Genomic DNA, 12,251 nt, shown 5'->3' with positions numbered 1-12,251 from the left:
GGGAAGTGGAGCTTGCAGTGAGCCGAGATGATGACACTGCACTCCAGCCTGGGCGACAGAGCAAGACTCCATCTCAAAGTCTCAAAAAAAAAAAAAAAAAGAATGGGATACAGGGAGACAGAGGGCATTGCTTGACTCCCTGAATTCAGTGAGGCCCAAGCCTGATCAGCTTCATTGTTAGGTAAACCAATGTATCACTTTTCTGCAGAGGTAAAACAAGTTGAGTTTCTGTCACTTTTTTTGTTGTTGTTGTTGACATAGAGTCTCACTCTGTCACCCAGGCTGGAGTGCAGTAGCACAATCTCAGCCCACTGTAACCTCTGCCTCCTGGATTCAAGCAGTTCTCCTGCCTCAGCCTCCTGAGTAGCTGGAATTATAGGCATGCTCCACCACATCCGGCTAATTTCTGTATTTTTAGTAGAGACGGGGATTCCCAATGTTGGGCAGGCTGGTCTCAAACTCCTGACCTCAGGTGATCCACCCACCTGGGCCTTCCAAAGTGCTGGGATTACAGGCGGGAGCCACCGTGCCCCGCCTCTGTGAGTTTTGAGTGAAGGAGTCCTAACTGCTACAGAACAGACAGTTCTCAGAACCTTCTATCCTCTCGCTGTCTTGCCAGTTCCTCTGCTCTGTCCTCATTGGCACTGCCCTCTGCATTGCGCTGGCCAACTGAAATTTCTTCTCCCTCTGTTGTCCAGGGTCGTCTCAAGCCTCCACTACCACCCAGCTTCAGGCCCGCCCTTGTGCAGTCACTGTCTATGGCAATGCTCAACTAAACAGACCGCCCTGTTTTCCTCCCCGGGATTACTGCAGCAGGCTCCTAAGCAGCCTCCCTACCTCCAGTTTTCACGTGTGCTGCTGCCAGAGTGGGCTTTCGAGAACTCAGATCCACTCCTGTGACTTTCCTGCTTAAAACCCTTCAGAGGCTCTCCCCATGACTTTTGGAATAAAACCACAAATCCTTAATTTGTTTTGCAAGGCCCTGGGGATCTGGCAGAGGTGCACGGCTCGGCTTCATCCCCCGCCGGCCTGCACTCTGTACTCCGGCCAGGAGCCAAGCCGATGCTGTAAATGGGTTGAGACTTTTGGGGACCTTGGGATGGATGAATGCATTTTGCATGTGGGGTGGGTGTGAATCTTTACAGTCCAGAGGGCACACTGTGGTAAGCTGAAGTATGATGTCCACATCCAAATCCACGGAACCTATAAATATGTTATTTTACACGGTAAAAGACACTTTACAGATGCGATGAAATTAGGGATCTTGGCTTTCTCTCGAATGCTTTGAGTGGACACAGTATAATCCCAAATGCTTTGAGTGGACACAGTATAATCCCAAATGCTTTGAGTGGACACAGTATAATCCCAAGGATTCTTACAAGAGGGAAGCAAGAGAATCAGAGTTAGAGAAAGAAGATGTAATAACAAGCCGAGATTGGAGAGAGAAGATATATTACACTGCTGGTGTTGACGATGGAGAAAGGAGCTGTGGACTGAGGCGGGTTGGTAATGTGTAGAAGCTAGAAAGGCAATGAAACAGGTTCTCTCCTGTCACCTTCAGAAGGAAGGCGGCCCTCCAGAAGTGTCACGTCATAAATCTATGTCATTTAAGCCACTGAATGTGTGTTAATTTGTTATAGCAGCAATAGGAAAATAATATAGCAGATTTTCTGGGCACTGACAGTTTTGGAATTAAAGAGAGTTGTGGGTGTGTCCAGCTTGTTCAGGAAGTCTGGAGTCTGATTTTAATTTTTGGCTGGCTTCTATGGCACAATGAGTGTGAGAAAAATGATCTGCCTTTAAGGAAAACTAGATCATTTAACTTTTTGTTTTTAGCTTTGACGTGCAGTTTCTCAATTCAGTGGGAAAAAAAGCTGGCAAGGTTTTGGTTAGTCACAGAAAAAGTTCAGCAATTCTGCGCAAATGGTGGGTTTTATTTGTTAAAATATCAAAGACACGATGGATGATACATTTCTTTGTTACAATATTTTGTTAACTTTTATCAATGTAATTTTATTTTTCTGGCCATATTTTTATCCACCAGAAAAATCTAGTTTTAAAGCATGTTTATTTTATTTTGTGGTAGTCAGGTTTTTGTTTGGTTGTTTGTTTTTGTTTGTTTTTGTTTTAGACAGAGTCTCGCACTGTCACCCAGGCTGGAATGCAGTGGTGCCATCCCAGCTCACTGCAACCTCCACCTCCTGGGTTCAAGCATTTCTGCTGCCTCAGCCTCCGAGTAGCTGAGATTACAGGTGCCTGCCACCACGCCCGACTAATTTTTTGTATTTTTAGTAGAGGTAGGGTTTCACTATGTTGGTCACACTGGTCTTGAACTCCTGATCTCGTGATCCGCCCACCTCAGCCTCCCAAAGTGTTGGGATTACAAGCGTGAGCCACCACGCCTGGCCAGTAGTCAGGTCTAAAATGCAGTCTCCTGGGCACCAGGCAACAACAGGCATAGTTAATAGTTGAATTCCTAAGATCTTTGGTCTTATTTTGAATCACGGTGAATGTGATTCCCATTCACATGTGTTTTGTCTCATTTGATAATCGGAGAGGAGAAATGAGAAATGGAGAAAACAAGGCAGGGTTGTATGTATGCAACTTTCTGGGGTATAAACCACAGATTTTTGTCTCTCTTCTATTTTATTGTGTCTAAGTGACATTTAGCATAATTGACTAGTCCTGTTCCACTACAGTAAGCTAATCAAGTACTTTTAGTTTGTTTTGAAGTTTAAGCTCCAAGTGGCATTTTGGCCCAGTTTAAATTATCAATATAGCTTTTTCTATATTTCTGTGAAATGCACATATGTTCGTAACAAATAAGATACTTGACAGAGTTGCATATCAGACTACTAAGAAGAGGAGACCTCTATGATTAATCTTAGATAGTTAGATAGTTCTGTGTTCAAGAGTACATTCATATTTTATTAATTAGCATTATGGTAGTTATTAAAGTTATTCATAAATATTCCAATTCTCCTCCTTCCAAGCACAAGAGTAGGATTGTATAAAGGGGCTTCAAAAAATTCATGGTAAAATGGAATTAAAAAATAAAAATATAAACTTTCTCAACTTTCTCAACATAAGCTCTGTCACATTTGAGACAGTTTTCTAAGCAATTATATCTGTCATTTAGTCCATCCCTAAAGAACTGAGGACTTGGCATCCATCCTCTTGTGAAGGTTAAAAAAAAAAAAAAAGAACTGAGGGTCTTGGGAATTTAACCATATCAATGCAGGCTTTTTTGTTTTTTGTTTTTGTTTTTGTTTTTTTTATAAATTATAAAATGTATATATATTATTTAATCTTAACACTTATTCAAGTTACCTATTTAATTCTTTTTATTATTATTATTATCTTTAAGTTCTAGGGTACATGTGCACAACGTGCAGGTTTGTTACATATATATACATGTGCCATGTTGGTGTGCTGCAACCGTTAACTCATCATTTACATTAGGTATATCTCCTAATGCTATCCCTTCCCCCTACCCCCTCCCCACAATAGGGCCCGGTGTGTGATGCTCCCCTTCCTGTGTCCAAGTGATCTCATTGTTCAATTCCCACCTATGAGTGAGAACATGTAGTGTTTGGTTTTCTGTTCTTGCGATAGTTTGCTGAGAATGATGGTTTCCAGCTGCATCCATGTCCCTACAGAGGACCTGAACCCATCCTTTTTTATGGCTGCATAGTATTCCATGGTGTATATGTGCCACATTTTTTTTTTGTTTTTTTAACATGTTAGCTAAATAAAAATGGGTGCCCTTTAAAGATTGTTTGTTTGTTTGTTTGTTTTTTGAGACAGAGTCACTCCATTGCCCAGGCTGGAGTGCATTGACACCATCTTGGCTCATTGCAACCTCTACCTCCTGGATTCAAACAATTCTTGTGCCTCAGCCTCTTGAGTAGCTGGGACTACAGGAGTGCACAACCATGCCTGGCTAATTTTTTTCTTTTCTTTTTTTTTTTTTTTTTTTTTTTTTACTAGAGATGGGGTTTCACCATGTTGGCCAGGCTGGTCTCAAACTCCTGGCCTCAAGTGATCTGCCTGCCTTAGCCTCCCGAAGTGCCAGGATTATAGGCATGAACTACTGCACCTGAGCTAAAGATTTTTTTTTTTTTTTAATATAAGCTGGGTGTTTGTTTGTTTGTTTTTAAGAGACAAGGTCTCACCGTGTTGCCCAGTCTGGTCTTGAACTCCTGAGCTCAAGCAATCCTCCCACCTCAGCATCCCATCAATATTTTCTTTTTTTTTTCTTTTTTTAAATTTTTGTTTTTTTAAGACAGAGTTTTGCTCTTGTCACCTAGGCTGGAGGTGGCATGATCTTGGCTCACTGCAGCCTCCACCTCCAGGATTCAAGTGATTCTCCTGCCTCAGTCTCCCGAGTAGCTGGGATTACAGGCATGTGCCATCACATCTGGCTAATTTTTGTATTTTTAGTAGAGGCGGGGTTTCACCATGTTGGTCAGGCTGGGCTGGAACTCCTGACCTCGTTATTCACCTGCCTCGGCCTGCCAAAGTGCTGGGATTACAGGCATGAGCCACTGTGCCCAGCCCAAGATTTTCTTAAAATAGAGATTACTCCTTGTGTGAAAGATTTTTTAAGATTAGGAAACAAAAAGTCAGAAGGAGCTAAATCAGGACTGTATGGTGGATGCCTAATGATTTCCTATCAAAACCCTTGCAAAATTGCCCTTGCTTGATGAGGGGAATGAGCAGGAGCCTTGTCATGGTGGAGAAGGACTCTCCAGTGAAGCTTTCTGGGGCATTTTTCTCCAAAAGCATTGGCTAACTTTCTCAAAACACTCTCCTAATAATCAGGTGTTATCATTCTGTGGCCTTCCAGAAAGTCAACAAGCAAAATGTCTTGAACATCCCTAAAACTTTTTGCCATGACCTTGACTCTTGACTGGTTCACTTTTGCTTTATGTAGACCACTTCCTCCTCTTGGTAGCCATCACTTTGTGCTTTGTCTTCAGGATTGTACTGGCAAAACCATGTTTCATCTCCTGTTACAATCCTTTGGGGAAATGGGGATCAGGTTCTTGATCCCACTTATTTGAAGTTTTCATTGAGAGCTCTGCTCTTGTCTGCAGCTAATCTGGGTGCAACAGTTTTGGCACCCATTGAATGGAAAGTCTACTCAACTTGAATTTTTCGGTCAAACTTACATAAGCTGAACCAATTGAGATGTCTATGATGTTGACCATTGTTTCTGCTGTTAATCATTGGTCCTCCTCAAATAGGGCATGAACGAGATTGATTTTTTCCTTGCAAATTAATGTGGATGGTCTGCCCCTGTGGGCTTCATCTTCAACATCATCTCATCCCTTCTTAATATGAATTATCCACTTGTAACCTGCTGATTTCTTTGGGGCATTGTCCCCATAAACTTTTCATCAAGCATCAATTATTTCACCATTCTTCCACTTAAGCTTCACCATAAATTTGTTGTTTGTTCTTGCTTCAGTTTTAGTAAAATTCATATTGCTCTGATAGGGGCTGTTTTCAAATTGATATCTTATCCTTTTTAGTGCCTTGAACTAGATTCTGTTCAAACGTGTTATAACTAGTCAGTACGAATTTATCTTGGTGGAAAAAAATTTGAAGTCCATGCATAAGTTTTTCATAATACACATTTTCCATGAACTTTTTGAAAACCCCCTTTTTTTTTCCCACTCTCTTGAATTTAGATGTGGTCCTGTGGTATGCTTTGTCCAAGTAAGAAGGAACATGTAACCCTTGCTGAACTCCAGCCATGGTGATTATAAAAGCACCTGTTGACATGGGGCCTCCATTAACCCAAGTCGCTGAGTGGTTATATTAAGCAGAGCCATCCTGCAGCCTGTGCTGGTCATGTAGCGTGTGCAGGAGATAAATAATTAATATTTATTTATCTGGGCGCGCTAGGCGCGGTGGTTCATGCCTGTAATCCCAGCACTTTGGGAGGCCAAGGCAGGTGGATCACCTGAGGTTGGGAGTTCCAGACCAGCCTGACCAATATGGTGAAACCCCGTCTCTACTAAAAATACAAACATTAGCCAGGCATGGTGGCATGCGCCTGTAATCCCAGCCACTCAGGAGGAGGCTGAGGCAGGAGAATCGCTTAAACCTGGGAGGCGGAAGTTGCAGTGAGCCGAGATCATGCCACTGCACTCCAGCCGAGTGACAGAGGGAGACCCTGTATCCAAACAATAATAATAAGAATAATAATACTGGGGGTCATTTTTTACTATAGCATAACCTACCCTATCCTGACTGATAAAAACACTCTGGATAAAAATTGAATGTGGTTCTTCCAAGTTCGTTGATTTTCTGTGTGTGTATATAATACTTTTTTGAAAAACTTGGAGATACATTATCTTTTCGAAACAGCCTTAAGTTATAATTCCCAGTGGAATTTATATCATAGCTTGTTTATTTTAATTTTTGACATGGTGACTTAATGACTTTTAAAAAAATTTGTTGGTGTGCAATTAAATCTGTTCTGAGCAATTTTTTACAACTCTGTTTACTTTCTTAAGATTGTAAATGTTTGCAGTCTACCTTGAAAAGCAACTTTGTGAAAAATGCTAGGTGCTTTAAAACTGATTTGCCCCACTTCATGTTTGTTTGATATAAAATGAGATACGTGACTATATTTTAATCTATAGAAAAATGACTTCCAAAAGGCTGAGACTTTACATGCCGATTTTATTACTACTAAATAATTGTAACAAAATACTAATAACTCCAGTAATCTCTGTGGACAGGTAATTGTAATGGAAGTGTTGACTTTAGGTAGTTGTATTGATAATGGTGGCTCGAGTTAATAGTTGAATCTGGCAGCTTGGCCCTTTTCATTTGTAAACATCCCAAAATTCTGAGAGTCAAGGTGGCTTCTCTGATCACCATCATTCAGAAGACAAGATAAAATTCCTTTGTATTTGAAGGAAACAGTGTCCTATCTCATGTTAATACTGCTTGAGAAATGAAGTATAAGACATCAAATGGGATTACATCCTATGGGTTACTCCCCCAAAGCTAGAATTATTATTTATTTTATAGCCAAATTTTTAAAATGTGTGTGTACTTCCCCACAAATCTCTTGCTTCTAGTTGTCAAAGTATTTTTTCTGGTTTTCATGTGCTTCTGAAACGCAGTTGTACAAATGTACACACACGCACTCACAGTCTGTGGGCAGAGCACACCCTTTGAGAGTCCCAATTTAATTCTTTTGTGTCTCCTCTCTGTGTAGGGCACTCATTAGCCATCCCAGAATCTGACACTCTAATCCTCACTACTTTTCTCTAGGCCTGCAGCATCCATCTGGCCCCTGAGATTTCTCTGTAAGACAGACTTCCTATTGCTGGACCCAGAAAGGAAAATGAGATTCCTCTCCACACTATCAATTCAGAACCAATTTGCAAAGGGAACCTTACAGGACAACAGCTTTCTTAGACTAAGTGGGATAAAAAAGGTAAAGAAGTGATAGGAGAAAAGCAGTTCCATTCGTTTGCAGACAGTGCTTTCAATTGGCATCCTGAACATGGGTGTCGTTCCCTTCAGAATTAAGAAAGTGAGGTTTGAGGGAATTTCTTTTGGGTTTTTCTTTTTTTTCTTTTTTCTTTTCTTTTTTTTTTTTTTTTTTTTTTTTTTGGAGACGGAATCTTGCTCTGTCGCCCAGACTGGAGTGCAATGGTTCAATCTCAGCTCACCGCGACCTCTGCCTCCCAGTTTCAAGAGATTCTCCTATCTCAGTGTCCCAAGTAGCTGGGATTACAGGAACACGCCACCACACCTGGCTAATTTTTGTATTTTTAGCAGAGATGGGGTTTCACCATGTTGGCCAGGCTGGTTTCAAACTCCTGACCTCAGGTAATCCACCTGCCTCGGCCTCCCAAAGTGCTGGGATTACAGACATGAGCCACTGTGCCCGGCCAGTAATGTTTTAAAGAAGATCCTCTTGGTATTCTCACTTTCCCTTTGGGAGATACCAAAGGTAATAAGGGAATGGGAAGCTTGCGACAACAGCGTAAGTACAGTGAGTTTGACTGTCTTCAGCATCAGAGAAACTAAGAAGAGAGTGATCAGTTTACTCTAGACACTGACAAGTATATTCTATTCATAAAGAAATAAAATTACTCCAAGCAAAGGAAAAACTTGTTTGATTTGCTGTTTAAATAAATCTGTCACTACCTGACAGCAGTTTGCAAACATTTTTGAGAAATGGATGTTTTTCCCAACTGATGGAGCCCCTAAATATTAATAATAAAAAAGTTAAAAGACTTTGCCGGTCTGGTGGGTCTCCCTGTCGACCCTGAGGCAGCTTCACAGAGCCCCAAGGCTTAGGTTGAAAGCTGGCGCCATAGAGAGCCAAATGGGGAAATACTAAGTGTAAAGGATCTTTCCTCTGAAATAGAAATTTCAAACTTTTTTCAGTGAAGAATAACCTAAGACTGTTGAAATGCAGATTCCTGGGCTTCACTTCCACAGACTCCCACTTGAGATGTCTTGAGTGGGGCCTGGGAAACTCTATTTTAACACACAGCCCAGATGATTCTGATTCAAATGTGGATGGCTGATGAAAAACGAACTGCCTGTGGAGACCCTGTCAAAAGCCTTTATCTTAGTCACAGTTGGTCTCGGTTTATTTTAAGGAGAGTACTTAGTTCACAAATGTCAAATACCATCAAAATAGTTTTTTCTTGCTAAGAGAAACAATGTCTTAGTTACTTCATCTGTCATCTCGCAATTTAATTCTCTTTTCTTATTTCTGGAGCACCTCAGGTATTGCCTGGCTCTCAGCCCCCTCTGCTGGGTCTGCTCCATCTGAGCTGCTTCTGATAGTGAACCGCATGTCTCACTGCTCCCACCACTTTCTCCTTCCTCCTCCTTCCAGCCCTGTTGGTTTGTTGTCGTCGTCTTCTTCTTCTTCTCCTTCTCCTTCTCCTTCTCCTTCTGCTTCTCCTCCTTCTCCTCCTTCTCCTCCTCCTCCTTCTCCTTCTCCTTCTCCTCCTCCTCCTCCTCCTCCTCCTCCTTCTCCTCCTCCTCCTCCTCCTCCTTCTCCTTCTCCTCCTTCTCCTCCTCCTCCTCCTCCTCCTCCTTCTCCTTCTCCTCCTTCTCCTCCTCCTCCTCCTCCTCCTCTTTTTCCTCCTCCTCCTTCTCCTCCTCCTCCTCCTCCTTCTTCTTCCTTCTCCTCCTCCTCCTCCTCCTCCCTCTCCCTCTCCCTCTCCTTCTCCTTCCTTCTCCTTTCTTCCTCTTCTTCTTCCTGTTCCTTCCTGCTTCCTGCTTCCTTCCTCTTCTTCTTCTTTTTCCTTCCTCTTCTTCTTCTTCCTCTTCCTCTTCTTCCTCTTCTTCTTCGCAGGTCTCTTTAAAACTACGCTTTCCCAACAAACAAATCCCAAAGTAGAAGTTAAATGTTTATAAACAAATGTAAAACGGACTTCTTTATGCAAATGCAGCCAACCAGTAAGTATACACATGCTCCCAAGGTGGATTTTCTGGAGGATACACCAATATAACAAGCTTTAAAAAGTCATGTTTTTCAAATAAATAAAGCCCACAATGAGATCCCACTACACACTACCTAGAATGACAATAGTTGAAAAGACAATGCCAAGTGTTGGTGGTGCAGATGTGGAGAAACGACAGCCATTGTGCATTGTTGATGGGAATATAAAATGGTGCAGCCACCTTGGAAAACAGTTTGGAATGTCTTAAATAATGAAACATAAACTAACTATGTAATCTAGCAGTTCTACTCCTAGGAATCTACCTTAGAGACTTGAAAACATGTCTACAAAAAGACTTCTATCCGAATGTTCATAACATTGCTATTCATAATAACCACAAACTGAACACAGTATCAGTGTCCATCAAGGGATGGGGAGATGAACAAAATGTGGTGTATCCATACATTGGAATATTATTTAGCAATGAAAATAAGTAAAATACTATTATATGCTACAATGTGGATGAATCTCAAAAACATTATGCCAAGTGAAAAATGCTAGGCAAAAAGGCTAAATATTGTGTGATTTCATGATATGAATCTAGGAAAGGCAAATTTCTAGAGACTGAAAGCAGATCTGTGGTTGCCCAGCATTATGAATGAGAGCAGAGATGACCTGTAAATGGTGATAAAGAAGCTTTCTGGGATGATGGCACTCTGTTGAAACTGGATTGTGGTGATGACTGCATAGCTCTATAAATTTACTAAAATCATTTAATCATGTAGTTATAGTGGGGGGATTTTATAGAATGTAAATTTTACCCCCATAAGGCTGTTAAATATTTGTTTTTCAAAATAAGGCACGTAGCATAATTAAATAATTAATAGTTCTTTTCTGTGCAAAAGAAATAGAGAGGCGCTGTGGTCAAAGTGTGGTCTGGGGGGCCCTGAGACTTTCTCAGGGAATTCTTGAAGCCATTTTCCTAATGATACTAAGAGGCTATTTGCCTTTTTCATGGTGTTAACATATGCACTGATGCTGCAACGGCAACAGTAAGGTAAACTGCTGGTGCCTTAGCCTAAACCAAGGCATTGGCATCAAACCTTATTAGTAGTCATTGTATTCTCCACCGCTGTTTTTACTTAAGAATGCCCTCAATGAAGCAGTAAAAACTATTTAGTTTTATAAAATGTTGTGGCTTGTATGCACACCTTTATTTAACTTTTATTTTCAGTTCAGGGGTACACATGCAGGTTTGTTATATAGGTAAATGCATGTCATAGAGGTTTGTTGTACAGATTATTTCGTCACCCAGTTATTAAGCCTAATACCCATTAGTTACTTTTCCTGATCCTCTCCTACCTCCCACCTTCCACCCTCTAATAGGTCCCAGTGTGTGATGTTCCCCTCTATGTGTCCATGTGTTCTCATTATTTAGCTCCCACTTATAATTGAGAACATGCGATATTTGGTTTTTGTTCCTCTGTTAGTTTGCTAAGGATAATGGCCTCCAATTCCATCCATGTTCCTGCAAAGGACATGACCTCATTCTTTTTTATGGCTACATGGTACTCCATGGTGTATACGTACATTTTCTTTATTCAGTCTACCACTGATGGGCATTTGGGTTGATTCCATGTCTTTGCTATTATGAGTAGTGCTGCAATGCACATGTGCATGCATGTGTCTTTATGATAGAACGATTTATGTTCCTTTGGGTATATAATCAGTAATGGGATGACTGGGTCAAGTGGTAGTTCTGTTTTTAGATCTTTGAGGAATGCCACACTGTCTTTCACAATGGTTGAATTAATTTACACTCCCACCAACAGTGTATAAGTGTTCCTTTTTCTCCACAACCTCAATAGCATCTGTTATTTTTCAACTTTTTAATAGCCATTCTGACTGATATGAGATGGTATCTCATTGTAGTTTTGATTTACATTTCTCTAATGATCAGTGATGTTAAGCTTTTTTTCATATGATTGTTGGCTGCATGTCTGTCTTCTTTTGAGAAGTGTTGTTCATGTCTTTTGTCCACTTTTTAATGGAGGTTGTTTGGGGATTTTTTCTTGTAAATTTGTTTAAGTTCCTTATTGATGCTGGATATTAGACCTTGTCAAATGCATAGTTTGCAAAAATTTTCTCCCATTCTGTAGGTTGTCTGTTCACTCCGATGATAGTTTTTTGTTTTTTGTTACATTTTGTTTTGCTGAGCAGAAGCTCTTTAGTTTAATTAGATCCCATTTGTCAATTTTTGCTCCTGTTGCAGTTGTTTTTGGTGTCTTTGTCATGAAATCTTTGTCCATTCCTATGTCCAGAATGCTATTGCCTAGGTTGTCTTCCAGGGTTTTTATAGTTTTGGGTTTGACATTTAAGTCTTTAATCCATCTTGAGTTCACTTTTGTATATTGCGTAAGGAAGGGGTCCAGTTTCAAGCTTCTGCATATGGTTAGCCAGTTATTCCAGCACCATTTATTGAATAGGGAATCCTTTCTTCATTGCTTGTTATTGTCGGGTTTGTCAAAGATCAGATAGTTGTAGTGTGCAGCCTTATTTCTGGGTTCTCTATTTTGTTCCATTGGTCTATGTGTCTGTTTTTGTACCAGTACCATGCTGTTTTGGTTGCTGTAGTCCTGTAGCATAGAGTTGGGTAGCGTGATGCCTCCAGCTTTGTTCTTTTTCCTTAGGATAGCCTTGGCTATTTGGACTCTTTTTTTTGTTCCATATGAATTTTAAAATAGTTTTTTTCTAGTTCTGTGAAGACATTGGTAGTTTAGTAGAAATAGCATTGAATCTGTAAATTGCTTTGGG

The 12,251-nt window shown here is 40.7% G+C and overlaps 1 protein-coding gene and 1 pseudogene across 2 annotated transcripts in view; both read left to right on the top strand.

The window, feature by feature from the left end:
* LOC112633746 overlaps positions 1-363 on the top strand; it is a 37,283-nt pseudogene extending 36,920 nt beyond the window's left edge.
* C1H1orf21 (chromosome 1 C1orf21 homolog) overlaps positions 1-12,251 on the top strand; it is a 248,253-nt gene that overhangs the window by 194,196 nt on the left and 41,806 nt on the right. The gene's annotated exons all lie outside the window — the stretch shown is intronic.

The sequence above is a fragment of the Theropithecus gelada genome, chromosome 1 (genome assembly GCF_003255815.1).
Source record: "Theropithecus gelada isolate Dixy chromosome 1, Tgel_1.0, whole genome shotgun sequence".
In the NCBI taxonomy this organism is placed as follows: domain Eukaryota; kingdom Metazoa; phylum Chordata; class Mammalia; order Primates; family Cercopithecidae; genus Theropithecus; species Theropithecus gelada.
The sequence above is the reverse complement of the archived record's forward strand: the minus strand, read 5'-3'. Positions and strand labels throughout refer to the sequence as shown.